Source organism: Pithys albifrons, chromosome 3, assembly GCF_047495875.1.
Source record: "Pithys albifrons albifrons isolate INPA30051 chromosome 3, PitAlb_v1, whole genome shotgun sequence".
Lineage (NCBI taxonomy): Eukaryota > Metazoa > Chordata > Aves > Passeriformes > Thamnophilidae > Pithys > Pithys albifrons.
The window spans coordinates 31,673,082-31,688,676 of record NC_092460.1 but is presented as its reverse complement, the minus strand read 5'-3'; the positions used below and the strand labels follow the sequence as shown (position 1 = coordinate 31,688,676).

Sequence of the window (15,595 nt, the reverse complement as noted above, 5' to 3'; positions counted from 1 at the left end):
CCTCCTCCTCGACCAAGGCGAGGGCAGGGACGGAGGAAGCAGCCCTTATTTTATTACCTCGGACCCTTTCACACTTCCAAATTCACTGCTGCCGGAGGAGTTCTGTGCTCCCGGACCCCGCCAGCTGCGGTAACGCAGCCCAAAGGCATTAACCTGCTCCCTGCTAGGAAACAAAGTCTCCTACTCATTCCCGAGCATAGTTAAAGGCACTCATTTCGGAGGCACTTGGGGGTGGGTAGATACGCTCGCTGCAGTTCTCCCAAGATAGCTCAGAAATAACCTGGGAGGATCCCAGATGAAGGCTGGGTGTCTTCTTACATCTGTCTGGTTTCGGAGATGGAGTGTAAACAGTGGCACATTAGCTGAGATTAATTACAGCCTGTCGGTATTTTGCTTTCATGTAGCGAGCTCCGGGAACGTAACACCGCCGATAATTACGTAGCGCCTTCCATCAAAAGGCTCCAAACCACGAGCAAAGCAGTCGAGCCGCAAAGGCTGGAGCTGCACACAGCAGAGGCTCAGCAGGAGCAGGAACACAGCACAGCTTGTTTAGGAGATGAGACATTTCTACTGAAACTACAGAAGGAATTATCACGTGTCTTACGTCAGTACTGTACCTTCAAACCTGGGCAGGATTAGCAGCAGTGCCAGGAGACCTTCACTACTCAGACCCAAAGTTTTATATCATAGGAAAATAATAACTTCTCGAAGTTTTCCCTATTCCTTATTTTTTTCTTTCTCCCTTGCCCCAGAACAGTGGCTCAGTAACAACTGAGAAATAAAAAACCCTAGTTTTCTCCTTTGTTTTCTGCAGCTATGGGGTTTCTTTGCAGCTTTCCCACACAGAATATGAACAACGCACAGGCTTTATTTGGGAGATAACAGACCTTAGGTAAGCAAGGGTGAGAAAATACAGACCAGGAGATAGATGCCAACAGAGAAAAGCTCATGGCAGTGGGGTTAATCTTCTGTGTCACCACATCCCCTCCTCCTCCATCTCCTTTCACACACACCACTGCCTTGGTTATGTGAGATTTTGTGCCAGGCTTATCCTTCCTTCCCATGTGGCATATTGCAGCTGGGTTACCACATCCTTTCTTGCTGTTGATTTCCTTTTCTGTCCCTGCTCTTTCCAGTCCTGAGGCTGCTTTTTCCTTCTCACCCCATCCCCTTGCAGTCAATGTCCACCAATGGCAGTGAAGACCACAGTTGCTTTGGCTGGGATGGCTGAATGAATTGCTGCTATAAGGCTGGGATGCTCCCCAAAACTGCAGCCCTGGAACCATCAGCTGTTCTCTGAAAGACACCACAATGAGAAGCCCATGTAGAAACCAAAGGGAGAACAGGGACTGCCAGGATCTAGCTGCTGCTTTATGTTCACACTCCATGTCTCAAGATCAGCAGCCCTTTGGAGGCAGGATCTAGGGACTGGGAATGCTGACATACTAAAACATACACTAGATACCTTCAGCATTCCTGGAGTAACTCTCAGAAACTCCAGTTTGAGCATCAGCAGCATTACCAAAGGGCAAAACCACTTATTGTCCTCATAAGCGCAGCACAATCACTCAGTTTTACACAACCTGCCCTCTCTGCAGGGGCAGTGACCAATTCAGCAAGTTTCACCTTCCACGCCTGGATTCAAGGCAAGGCCACAGATGGCCCCCAAGAACCACTCAGGCTGGAACCTTCCTACCCATATGAGATGGCTGGAATGCCTGGCCAGGAGGCAATCCATAGCAGTAACAGTCACAGGGATAAGGGCTTAAGTGCGAAATAAAGAAGGGAGCAAACTTCACACTGGAGCAACTCCTATTTTTGAATGGTTAATTACCCATTATTATGGTTAATCTTCCATTCACCACCTCCTCATCTAACAGAGAAAGCTACCTTTTTTGCATATTGTGTAGACAGTCTTTACTTTTCACAGTTGAGTAAAACCCATGAGTATGAAGTCTGTGTCACAGCATTTGATACAGCAGCTGGAGCAGGCTGCTGTGGGACAGCTCTTTGTGGATTTTTCTGACCCCTGCCAGAAAAAACCCTTCCCTGAGCCCAGCCATCACAGATACCAGGTAATCCAGGCTACAGAAGCTGCACCAACTCCTCGGGGCTGCAGTGGGGGTACTGATGAAGGGGAAGACGAAGGGAACAGATCACTTCACAGATGTAAAGCACCAGGTAACAAAGTACAGGAAAGCCAAGGAGATACAAAGCTACCAAACTTCTACAATATCTGTTAGCATTGTTCACTTACCTACCAGCTTCCTAGGAACCACAGGACAGTTGAAAAAGCAGGACTAGATGCAGAGCCCATAGAAGAAGATGAAGAAAAGTACTTCCCATCTGCTCTCTCACAGTAAGGGAGAGGACAAACTACACCTGGGCAGGTGCAAATGGCAATGGCAATCCTCTGCACTATCTGCTGCTAACAACCATCAGCACCGAGGTGAAACTCATGAAGCAAAGAGCCACCTGGGCTTACCAGAAATCACAGAGCCTGGGTTAACTCCATAAAACCCAGTTCCCAGCCCTCAGCCTCATTCCTCAATCCTACAAGAGAAATCTGGAGTATTTTATTGTTATTAACATGAAGTACATATCCTGGAGCCTTTGGATCCCTCACTGCAGAGCAGGACCCCAGCCTGCCAGGAGCTCTCTGCCAGCAAAACTGTATGGCTTTGGTCTGCAATGTGTGGTCTGTGCTGCAGGAATATTCAGAGGTCCCAGTGTGTTAGGGACTATTAAGCACAAAACAGAAATTAATTTGCATCATTATTATCCCCTTAGATAAATATAAAATCTGATACTGAAAAGTTTTCTTATCTCCCTTTTTAGTAAGACAACCACATTAGCAACACTGGCATTCCCTTCTCTTACAGAGGCATAAGGATAAAGATTGAAAAGCCTATTCAACAGCCAGAGATGTGACTGCAGTGTGTTAGATGTGCAGGCAGTAGATCCCAGAGAGCTCATGGAGAAACAGCAAGGGTTTCCAGCCACTCCTTTGCCTGGGGTAAGTCCCTGAGACTCGCTAGCAGGTTTGTCACCAATGCCCTGCTGCTGTTCCTTGTGTGTGGCACAGACCACACTGAGCTCAGGTGGGTCTCCTTGTGCTGAGTCCACCCCTCAGCATTTTCATGCTGTGCAAACACCTTCCTTTCCCATGGAATCACTCCTACTGCACTCGCAGAAACAGCAGAGGAAGACAAGCCAAAAAGCAGAACTAGAAATTGCAAAACCTAAGTCCCCTCCTTAGTCACCAAGTTGCATCTGTTCCTCACACATTTCTTGGAGGTATACATTTCTGTTCCAACATAAGTGAGAGCCCAAGGACTCCAGTTGTCAGAGTGCTGCCAGTGCTGGAGTTCTTTCTGATATATTTAGAGCTCACAGCATCACACCAGCTCCTCCACCCATTAAGCCATGATATTTGAGCTATGACTTTTATGTTTTAAAGGTAACCTATCTGAAAAAGCTTTCACTGTAAATCTGTTTGCTGAACAAGAAAAATATGGTTGTCCCAGTGTGATTTTGTTGCTGTAGTTAGTTTGACTTTTTTTTAGAGAGTAGGTTTTATGTCTGTCTTCCAAGGACAAACTCCTGATCAAAACTAAAAATCTGGGTGAGACAACTGACCAATGCATCTGACCCAAGGCTGAAAATAAAAGCTGGCTTCCCACCTTAGTTTCCAAGTAAACTCCACCAAATGACGCAGCACCCCATACTGCATTTCACAGGCAGTGCAGATAAATTTAGCCCTGTATGCCCCTCCCAAAGCTCAGCGTGGGGCAAAACTGGCTGAGCAGAACCCAAGGAGAAATACAGGAAAACAAACCAAGCAAACCATCCCCTCCCACTCAGTAGCATGGCTCGTGTTTACTTGCTTTGTTTAAAACAACACAAACAAACAAACAAACCCCCAAAACAAGGAAACCTCACAAGAAGAGTTTTATTTTCAGGTCAGGCGGCAAACCCAAGACTTGTAATTAGGTCCTGGAAATCAGCAGTTTAATTTATTTGTGTTGTTGGATGCTCTTTGTGTTTCCATCCCAGTGCCAGATGAGAATGCAGCAGATGAGATCAGCATCTACCCTTTCTCGAAAGGCTCGTGAGAGAAAATGGTGTAAGCACCACAGAAGCATCAGGTACGTATGAACACGCTGGGACTCCCCTTTCACAGATGTGAAAATAGAGGAAAATAAACCACTTGAACAGTGACATTTGGGTGCCCAAAGCAGCACACTGGTTGCTTTGGGGATCTAGAAAACAGCCTGAGGAAGATGAATTTCAGCAGTGTACAGACAGCTAACATGCAAATGACTTGGTGTATTCCAGCAGACACTTCCCCTGAGAGATTTCTCCAGGGGGTCACCCCAGGGCTATGGGAGGGCTGGAAAATGAATGTAGGGAAGCTGAGGTTTTGCCCTGAGAGCCCTGGGATCTCCTGAGATCTTCTGCTCAGCCTACATCAAATCAGAGAGCAAATAAGCCAAATTATTGTGATAAGAACAACAAAAGGCAGTGGCTGCTAAGAAGCATCTGCCAGCCATGGTTTTGGCACCAGTTGGTTGTATGTGGTGATGAATCTCTTCACCCAGAAAGCTACAGGGAGGGCTTTCTGACTTCCCCAGAAGGTCTCAGCTGCTGCACAGGAACACAAGGCATCTTCTCGGCTTCCATGATGGGCAATCTCCTTGACTCAGATAAAAATGACTTACATACTGAAGTCTTAGTCGTAAAAGACTTTCTTTCTTCTCAAATCAGGAAAACAATCCATACCATACTAGAAATGAATGAAGAAATCACAGCAAAACATAACAATGAGGTTGCATGAACAGGAGTAACCCACCAAGATCCCTGGCCTGCAGCTTTCCCCAACAGGACTGGTTTTAGTTCACGTTTTTGGGAACCTCTTGCTCCACAGGATGAATCTTCCATTCAGAGCTGGCCTAAGCAGAGTTTGATTCATTAAGAAGCCCTCAGTGCAAAACAGAAAACAACCTCCCTTATAATTTTTCTCAGCTCCAAAAGGAAGGTAGTGTAGAGCCAGGGAAGGCTCGTGGCCATGGTAAGACTTTATTGTCTCAGTAACTCTGCAAGCACAGAGACGTCTGATTTCTCAGAATTGCACCACTCCATCCTCTCCTGTGTCAACTGGAGAGGTTGAGTGGAGTAGCTGCCTCCTAGATTCCCCAACCTTTTGTTCCTTTTCCCTAAAGAATGCTCTCCCAAGGCCTCCTTTCCATGTCCTCCCCTCAGCCGAGAGAGCCAAGCACAGCTCTTTGCTCCTGTTATCGCTGCCCCAGCTGACCTGGAGAGGAGACTTCTTTAAAGAGGTGCCGAGTGAAACTGTGATATGACTGTAATTACTGACCCCTGGGCACTCTAAAGCAGAAGACCACAACATGCTGAGACGTGAATAACCCTCCTCCTGCGGGAGAGTTGGGCTGTGTGTGACCAAGAGCTAACCAGGTTTGGAAACCCCTGGACATCGGTGTCCCATTTCACGGTCCTGCAACCGCAGAGACAAATAATAGTTCATAACAAACAGCTGGAGGAAACCTTTTCCTTATCAGATTTTTTAAAAAGCAGTACAAGATTTTTCTCCAGTTTGAGGCAGAAAATTGTTTACAAAAACTCCTGCAAGTAATTCCTGTCCTATAGGTTGCTTTTGTACATTCTGCTGACAGTATTTATCAGCCAAAAACTTAAGAATAACAGGCATAGCTTCTTATCCCTAACTGGGTGACTGCAATGCCTGAAACCAAATTTATTCCACAAACATTTGAAGTGAAGCTGTCAAAATTCAGGTCCCTTCAATAGTGCTTGCTTTAGCATGCTACTACTGTATCTGTATTTTCCCATGATGAAAATAACTCATTAAAATACTCACCAAGAGCATGGAATGCTCTTCAAACACAATCAAACAACACTCTTCCTCTAAATATTGGCCAATACTAGCCAAAAAGTTTAAAATACTCACCCAGCTCATCACTGTTCCAGTGATGTAATGTTTGTAACAGTCCTGCCAGTGCTGTACACAAGGGAGGTTTCTGTGAGAACTAGTCTTTTCTCCTTCAAGAATATGTCTCCTGCTCGTTTAGATTAATTGATTTCACACACAGTTGTTTATGTGTGTGGCCTCCCTTGATTTTCTGAGCTCTTTTTGCTCCAAACAAAACAGCTTAGGGTTGCAGACAGAGCCAACTGCATTTTGGAAGAGGGGAGATAACACCTCAAAGCCAGACAGAAAAGGACATTTCTTGCTTCTGAGACTTTTTTCTGAATTGCTCTTTGAGGCAGCCTGACCAAAGCAAGCTTCTGGGGAACACCATAAACTGCTTCACAGACACACTCCACGGAGCCTGGCAGGGAAAAGCTCCCCACAATGGTGGGAAGGGGAAAAGTAACTTCTGAGCAGAAAGACATATGGCAGTCTGTGAGAATGCAAACAAGAGATGACCAAGAAGCTGTCTCAGATTTTAAAATACCGTGATTTCATAGAACAGCTTGCAGCTACACAAGAGAGCACCATAATCCTCTTTTGTGCATGAAACGTGTATCAGGCAGCTGTGCAGTGCACTACCAAAAGCTGGTTTGGAAGGAAAATATATCTTTGGAAAGAATTCTGGATATTAATTTGAAAGCACAACACAGAGTAAGAAAGATTAACTGCCCTCAGCCTCTCCAGACCAGCCATGTGGACACACCACAGATTCAATCTGCAGTGAATGACGAGTCATCACAGAGTATTGAAGTAGCCAGCCAGCAAAAAACAGCAGAAATACTTTTGTGGATCTGGTCAGAGAATGGACTGTCTGCTCCCCAGGAAGGGCTGCAATTTCACAGTTTGTCTGTACCTCAAATAGGGAGGAAAGTTCAAAATATTATGCTATTTCATACTATGAACAATTCTGAACACTTTTATATGAAAATGCAGTGCTTGGTGGGGGAGATCCTATTGATAGAGACAAAACATTCAAAATATTTTACCAGAATTTTCTCTACCAGCACTGTATAAACAAATGTGCCCTGATATTACCCATCAAGGATGTTAAGAGAGCTGGCTGATGTCATTGCAAGGCTGCCCTCCACAACCTTTGAGAAGTCATGGAGATTTCAGGATATCCCAGAACTGGAAGAAGGCTTATGTCACCTCCATCTACAAGAAAGGCTAAAAGAACTTTTAAGTCTGAATGTCAACTGGAAACAGAAATCACTGGGTTTTGAAACATCACTAGGGAAAAATATGTTTTTCTTCTGAAAATTTCAATTTAGAACAAACCATGTTTTCTTATGAGATCTTTTTATTTTACCAGCTCTGTGTTTGTTTAGCTGCTTGAGGACTGGAGATTTTCTCCAAGCATACAGATGTGCTAGGGCTTATCCACACTGGGAACACATTGGAGGTTTTCTTTAGAAGTCCAGGAATATACCTGCACCCAGACTTTCTTAGGAATCTGAAATATTACAGGGTAATTACATATTTTCATTTAGGAAAAGTGGTCCACAGTGTCAGATGAGTAGCAGACAAACAGAAACTCACTTTGCACACAGATGAGGAGTGGGGTCTGCAGATGCTCCTGGATGCCCTCCAAAGCAACATCTCTTCATCTGCATGCAAGATTACAGATCTCTATCCAAAGGCTGGCTTTGCAAAATCTTGGAAAGAAAAAGGCAAATGGGCCTCTGGAATTAAATTACTAAATCATCTCTAATAAGTTGGTACTTATTTAATATAATTTCTTTTCAGAAAAAAAACCCACCACAAACAAAACTTTTAATTCCAACTCCAGTTATCTGGAGACATCTTTAAAATTTCTGAAGGCATCTGCCCTGTGCAGAAATAACCTGCCAGAGCTTTCTGTGGAAGCAGGGACACTGAGACAAAGCAGTATAGCCCAAACACAAGGTTGTAAACTTTGAGTGAAAAGGCCACTCCATCACTAACTGCTGCCTCAGCCCCACGGGACAATGGCTGTGAACATGCAAATCTGCACAGCACCACAACCACAAAGCACATCAATTCACAGGGACTGCTCACAGATACAGGAACTCAGATTGCCAGTCATCAAGATGGTCTGTAAGATCCACCCAGCACAATGCTGGGTCATGCCAAGAGAAAGGCTTACCAAGGCAAGACTGGCAGGATTAAATGATGAATTTGATGTGATGATGTTGGTATTAAAAGCCAAAAGCTCCTGTACATTCAAACAGAGGAGCTGAAGGCACAAATAAAATGTAGTTAGGGGGAGTCACAACTGTTGACTGAGCAGACCAACAACATTTGCCTGAGAACCAAAGGGAGAATGGATCATGTTCAAGAGACTCATCAGCTTTCAATACCAGACCAGCCCCTGCTGGATTGATGAACCTTCTGGATGTCAACCTATAATTTGGGAATGGGTGCTTCTTTTGAGCTCTTTCAATCCCAGGCTGAGTTTAGAAAACTATGACTATGGCAGCCTCTGGCTCCTGTCCCAAGATGTGAATGAGCCACAATTTCCACAAGACCATGTCATCCCCTACCTACCCTTTCTCCAGCTCCCAGGATACCCTCCACACCAGCACATACATTCTCTTGCATGCAGTTCTGCTGGATAACCCTAAACCTAAAGGTTTGAGGCTTTGTGAAGATCATCACCTCTTTTACTAGGAGGAAGAACGAGTTACTGGACCAGCTAGGAAATAAGAGGATAATCCTCCTTGTTGTCTCAGGGAGGTGAAGGAGTTGGTACAGGTAACAGGTAAAGCTTTCCATGCCTGCTCAAAGGCATGTTGTGATGGTCACCTTCCATCTGCTCAGCTTGGAACTGATTGCATGAAGCATGAGATTTGCCAGCTCACATCTCACCCAGGTTTAACAAAGGCAGCAACAAACTGACAGACACTTCTCTCTGATGTATTTCAAATACATTTCCTATTTCAGCCTTGTCCATAGGCTAAAGTATAAAGCTTAGTTTGTGCTAATTAACTATGTCTAAATGTAATGTCCTGTTGCTTCTAGCTTGGTTTTGCCCTTGACTTGGAAGCATTACCTGGCCTGGTCCAAACTATCAAGGTTACCCCACAAAACTTTTTTAGTTTATTGAGTGAGAAAAGAAAAATAATAAAACCAGACACCTCCCAACATCCCAGTGAACACTGCTGTGCTGACAAAGATGGCTGCATGGTCAGATATGTGCCCACAGAAAATGCTCCCCTCTCTCATGGGCTTTGGAAAGGTGTCAGGGCTGCACAGGCAGAAAAAACCAGCACTGCCCAGCCGTGCCAGCATTGCCCTGCGATAGACACCACCTCACACAAGCAGCCAAGTAAATTGTTCCTGATGTGGGAGTCTCACCTAACTGGCACCATTTTCTTAGATGATAATAAAATTTTACATGCCTTGTGGATAAAAGTTTTGGTTGTCACGTGCAATCGGGTTTTATACCACTGAGGTGCAACTCTCATGCAGAAATACAGATGCACTCTCAGGTCTTCTCAGTATGCTATGAAGGAGACAAGCAACTCTTGAGCCTTTCAGGATTGTGCAGGCTTTGTAGAAAAAGGAAGAGATGCTGAAAGAACCTGTGCAGCTTCAGAAAAAACTAAACAAACCAGTGCTGCTCTTCCCAAGCTTACCCAGCTGAAAACTTCATTGCCATTAATAAAAAGTTATTGGAAGTTCATTTTGTATATTGGCACAACTCCCAAACAGCTTGTTAAAAATAGGTGGAAATGGAGACTAGTTATAAAAACAGAAAAGAAATTGGGACAGGTAATTGGTCGTAATTCACAGGAGCACTCACTGCACTCTACCTGTATGGCAGGCTGTGAAATCTCTGCAGGTGGAATAACAGCTGCAGCCACCCACGAGGCTGCAGATGTTGGTGAGAAATCTGGTTTGTACAGACCATGCACTGGAGCAAGAGCTGACATTTTGGGTCAAAATCAGAAGCTTCCAGTACAGCATGTAGAGTAAGAGTACTCGTGAATATCTGCATTGCCTCAAAGTAAGACCATAAAGCTTCAGTTAGTTTTCAGAGATGCACAACTGGGCAGAATTGACAGTGATGACACCCACAGGATACTACAAACCTTCCCAGCTGTGGTACACAGAGATGATAATGGCAAAATATTTATTGAAGAAAACTCTGCCATGCTGCCAGGACCAATACTTACAGTAATGATTAACAAATCTGGGCCACAGAATATAATAAACCTGCAGAATAGTTATATTTGTAAAAAGAGGATGAAGAAAAGGAACTTAATTTTCTTTTGTACACTGTCAATTTTTTATGATTAGAGACAATTTCGGAAGACTTAGGAATACCTCAGGGCATAATGAACCCGACGATCACAAAATTATTTTTTTTGTGTTTCATTAATGAAGACATATTTGAGCTCCTATGTTTCTCTCAACAGTGATGTGTAGCAAAGCTCAGAAACATTTTCACAGCTAAGCAAGGGAGACTCTCATTTAATTTGCTTTAGAGCTCTAGCTTATCAATAATAGAAGTGCTACAATGCTTCAGGACTCAGTGAAACAATGGTACCAAACCAGCCAAGAAGCTAAATACAGAACAACTGGAAAAGGAAGATGAATTTAGGGAGACCACTGAAATGTTAATATTCCTCTAAGTTTTGTTAACCCTCTGCCCTTAATGAGGGAAAAAATGGAAAAAAACAAACCCAAAACACATGTTCCACCAAACCACTTCAGTTTCCTTTACCTCCAAGATCGGAGACTTTACAGAAAACATATTTTCCCTCAAATCCTTCAAACCAAGAGTTAACCTTCGTATGTATTCACAAATATCTCTCTATGTATATATAAAGACACACTGATGGTCTCCTTTTCTTTCCCTAAGAGAAAAACTATCAAAGCCTTTAAGCCTTTCCCATGAGCTACTTAAAACCACAAATTAATCTAAACCAAGAACTCCTTACAAATCCCTGCATGCAACAGTGCCATGAGCTCTCTGGCCACAAAACAATTCCTACCCTAGGAAGACTCATTCCATTTGAGTATCCCTGGTATGCTGTGCATTAATTTAACTCATTTTTTTCTGCTCCAGATCCTGAGACAAAGCTTTGCAAAAAAGGACTTGTCATTTTGAGTAATCAACTCCAGACTACTAAAGCCTGCCCAAATATCAGAAATAGGTGAATCTTGGAAAAAACAAAACCAAAACAGGACCTTTGACAGCATTTCAAGTTGGATACCCCATATCACTAGTCCTTGCTGAAAATTGGCCTTCGTTACCTTTCCTCTGAATATGAGAGTGTTAAGCACAAGGCCACCGGGTTAGCTCAAAGAGTGGAGAGAAGGCCAGGATTCAAACCATCTCTCTCATGTGGTACACCACAGCATTAGCTACACGGCACAGCAGGCATGCCCAGAGAGGCACAGATCAATTAGGGGTCTCTTGCAGGGTTATGTAGGACATGAATGGCTTGATCCCAATGGTTTTATTTAGATGAAGAAGACTGTCAGGTTGGGCCATATTTACTGTCCCAAACTCAGGAACTCTAAAGAAAGTGAATTCTGTCCAGCCTGACAGGAACAGGAGCATTCCCTCTCCTCTTCTTCTCCCTCTCTCCAGCTCCTCTGAAGCCAAGGGGCACACCACTCACCTCTCAAACAAACTCGGACAAAAGCCAGGTTGGGGAAGCCCAGCTCTGAACAAAGTGAAACAAGGAAGATGCTCTCAGAGGGAATCATCTGCTGACTGCACTGCTGGGATCCCTGTGGGAGCAGAAAGAGGCACTGTCCCTTCAGAGCTGGCCAGGGAGAACTCAGCATGCCTGGTCACTGGAAGCAACCACAGCCAGAGGGAAAACAACTGTGGGCTTTAATGTGACAAGGGGAAATTTCCTTAAGCCCCCTGTGGAATAAACACTCAGCAACCAGAGATGATAGGACAAGGGACCCTCCAGTCCTGAGGGCTGTGCAACCAGATTTAAAAATAAAACCTACAAGAGGGAGGACTGGGACCTCAAAAGAGCCAACATCCCCCGGAGAGAGGGAGAGAGCGGCAAACCACCAGCCCAAGGCAGCCAGGAAATGCTGCAGCAGGAGCCAGACCCACAGCTCAGCCACAAGAGAACAGGTCGGCTCAGGATGGATGAAGGCGGCTGGGGAGTTAAATTTAGACAGGTAAACAGACTGAGGGGAAGAGATGGGGTTCACAGAGTCCTTACCATCTGCTGCTGCCAGGCCCTGGGGAGGACCCTTCAAAACATCTGCTGCAGGGATGGGGCACCTCAGAACGGGGCTGTTGGGGGCAAGAGGGTTGGGAGCACCCAATCAGTCACTTGGGTGTTTTTTTCCCCATCATTTGCTCTAAGCATCTCCCTGCCAGGCAGTGCCTCCAGGAAGCAAGGAAGCTGTTGAGAGAAGCATGGAAAACTGCAACCTGAGGAGAGCTGCAAATCCTGGGTACACATGGTGCAATGGGATCTTGCAAAGGGAAAGTACCAAGGAAAACCCAACGAGAAACACAGGGGCCACAGCACCAGTGTAGCTCTGTCGGTGTCAGAACTCTGCTGAGCTCCCTTTCGGAGGGGAAAAGAAGGGTAAAAGAAGCAAGAACAAGGAGTTAGTCTTGCGAACTCAGCCAAAGTGTAGCTCAAGTCATCTGGACCTTGAGACACACAGCACTCCTTTCCCTGCACTGCCTGCAGCCTCATGGCAAGCCATCAAAGCTCACTGCCCATTTTACAGCTCCCAAGGACAAGGGAAGGATCCCCACACTGACTCACACAGACTGCCATCCACAATGGGCTCCCCTCACAAAGCACTCCTGTGGAGAGCAGATGTGCAAGGACAAGGTACACGAGAGCATCCATCTTTGTGAGAACTGTTGTGCCAAAAAGCTCCAGTCTGCTTTCAGTGACCCTGTGCTTCACCTCACACAGAGCAGGGCAAGGCTTGCATAAGCTTTATCAAGGCCTCAGCCAAAGCTTGGAAGGGGGCAGTGGATCACAGGGTCTGGTCTCATCTGTAGTTCTGTCCATATGGTCTCAGCCAGTTATCCCTGCAGTGAGCCCAAGAACTCGCCCTTCAGTGAAGTGTCTCTTCCACAACGACACCCAGTCTTTATGTGAAGATTTTGAGAGCTGCAGAAGCTAATGTTGCCTTTGGTTGGTTGTTCCGATGGTTTATCACCATGCTGGTAAAAACTCTGACTGTTTCTAACAGAGCTTAAATGCCCAGCCATGTGCCTTTAGAACTCCTCTTGAATTAGAAAGCTCTCCAAGCACCAGCTACTCTCAGAGCTGCTGAAAATGCTCAGGTAACACACCATGCTACCTCTTAATGTTCTTTCTGAAATGCTACCTTAGGTCCACATTCCTTAAATCTCCCAATAGGAAAGGATGTTTTCCAGTCCAGGAGAAATTCCTCTGAGTCCTTTCAGCGCTGCCTTCAGTTTTAATGAAGTCTGTATGCCTTTTCCCAGCAAGCAAAGGTCCCTTTCTATGCAAAAGTGGAATCAAGTCACAGACTGCCCTGTCTTACATAACAACAAGCCCTGGCTACCCACACCCTGATTTTAAAAGTACTGTGTTTAAAAGTCTCTCTGAAATGCTGTGTGTGTGTGTGTGTGTGTGTGTGTGTGTGTGTGTGTGTGTGTTCAATTTATTTGGAAATGATGAAAAGGCTTTCACTCCAACTTTGATCAGCTGTTAGAAAAAAAGATCTTATGAATAGAAACAATTTATATTCATTTAAATGAGCAATCATGCAGTTTTCAGAAAATAACTGGTTTCCCTGCACGCCTTGAAACCCAAACCCAACAACTTCAGGACAAAAGACTCAGGACAAAAGACTCAAGATGTGAAGCAGTCCAGAAACAGAGAGGCCTACTGAGCTGGAGAAAGGGACAAATAGCTTAAAGGTGACTGCACTGATTTATTCATTTTTTAAAAATTTCACAGTGTTTGATCTCTTCCTAAAAGACCAAACTCCTGGAGACTTCACTATACAAAAATGTTAATTTTTCTTTAAAAAAAATAGGATCCCCCCTGCAACCTTCTAGACCCAGTTCTTTCAAAATTTCCATTTTTTTCAACTGATGTCATGAATTCTGGCAGATTGGGAGGGAAGGGGCTGAGAGAGAAGACTTCTCAGGGCTGGGAAGCTGCAGCCGTGACTTCAGCTTTCCTCAGCAGAGGTCAGTCACATGTGGAAGGGCATTTTCATTGTACATGCACTATAAACAAGGGAAAGAACACAGGGGATTATAGCCTTCAGCTACCAAGAGGAGAGAGGTGTGCTAATACTGAAGGAGCTAGGGAGGGACTCCTTTCCAAAAGGAAGGAATCTCTCACAGACACTCCTGGGCACAGAAACATGAGTGAGCAATGGAGCCTGTGAGCAGAGGAAACCCACAGGTGGAATGGGGCCAGCTCACTTCCCCAGCTCTGCCTCCTACCCTGCACTGGCAGCTCAACTTCACATTTTTCTCTTCATGTATTCAGCTAATTACTTTAAAGGAGATAAAAATGCAAGTAGTTCATAGCACATGTGGCAACTAATCTCTTATGCTGGACACTTGGGAAAAAAACATTTCACCTGAATTCCTGCAGTGCCTAACCTTCACCTTGGATAAACCTAGGAATCCATGCATAGGACACTGGTTTAAGGAAAGTGTCTCTCCAGCCAACTTTGAGAAAGCCCACTTCTTTCTCTTTTGGTAAGAAGAGCACACATCCAGCTCGGTTCTCCGTTTACAACAGCATCTGTGTGACAGAGACAGGCACCTGCAGGGGAAACCTCCCACCATCAGAGAAAGCAGTCCCCTCAACTCACGTGTCAGAGCCCAGCAGCAAACATGGGAAGGAAGGGCAGTGACAGGCTTACACCTGAGCACTGCTGGAAAGGGGAGGGTGGGGGAGATGTCAGAAACCTGCCTGCAGCAGGCAGGTTTTGAAGGGACAGAGGGATGAAGAGGAGTGTAAAGCAGAGAGACACCTTGTGTGCCTGTTGTATGTGTGTGCCTGAGGCTGTGTGGACACAAACCCCAAACAACGGGCAATAGGAAAGAGCCCTTTACACACAGGCAGACGAGGAAGTATCCATGTAAAAGACAGTCTGCATGTGCAGGTGATGAGGAGTAGAGCGGATTACACTGGAAATGTGCAGGTGCACAAGGAACGTGATGCACATGCCCCCAAGTTTTTGGCTAGGAAGAAACTGAAGCAAGAATGTAAGTGCTGGTACATGTGTAAGAAACAGCTCTGCCACAAAAACCCCAACAATCCCCAAGAACAACAGGTGAGTATGTGGGTGCAGGCAGCAGGACATTAAGAGGCAGGTGAAAGTTGGATAGAGAGGCTGACAGGGACACTCACCTGATGGCAGAGGAAAACTACCAAAACCATGGGGCACTCAAGTGTATCACAGCACACAAAAGTATGTTTGGGGAAGTTATTTTACTTATATCACTACGGGAAGTATTGCACTACAATTCCCAGAAAAAAGTTTCATAAAACAGCGTGTTTGTTACAAACATAACTGGGATGCTCGAACCCTGGTACTGTGAAACTGTACACCCCGTTACTACCAGTCTGTGTTTCCATGTGCACAAACACCCTTTCCCACGTC

General features: G+C 45.1%; 1 protein-coding gene across 2 annotated transcripts in view; it reads right to left on the bottom strand.

Annotated features, from left to right (window-relative positions):
* WNT5B (Wnt family member 5B) overlaps positions 1-15,595 on the bottom strand; it is a 73,380-nt gene that overhangs the window by 56,671 nt on the left and 1,114 nt on the right. The window lies entirely within an intron of this gene.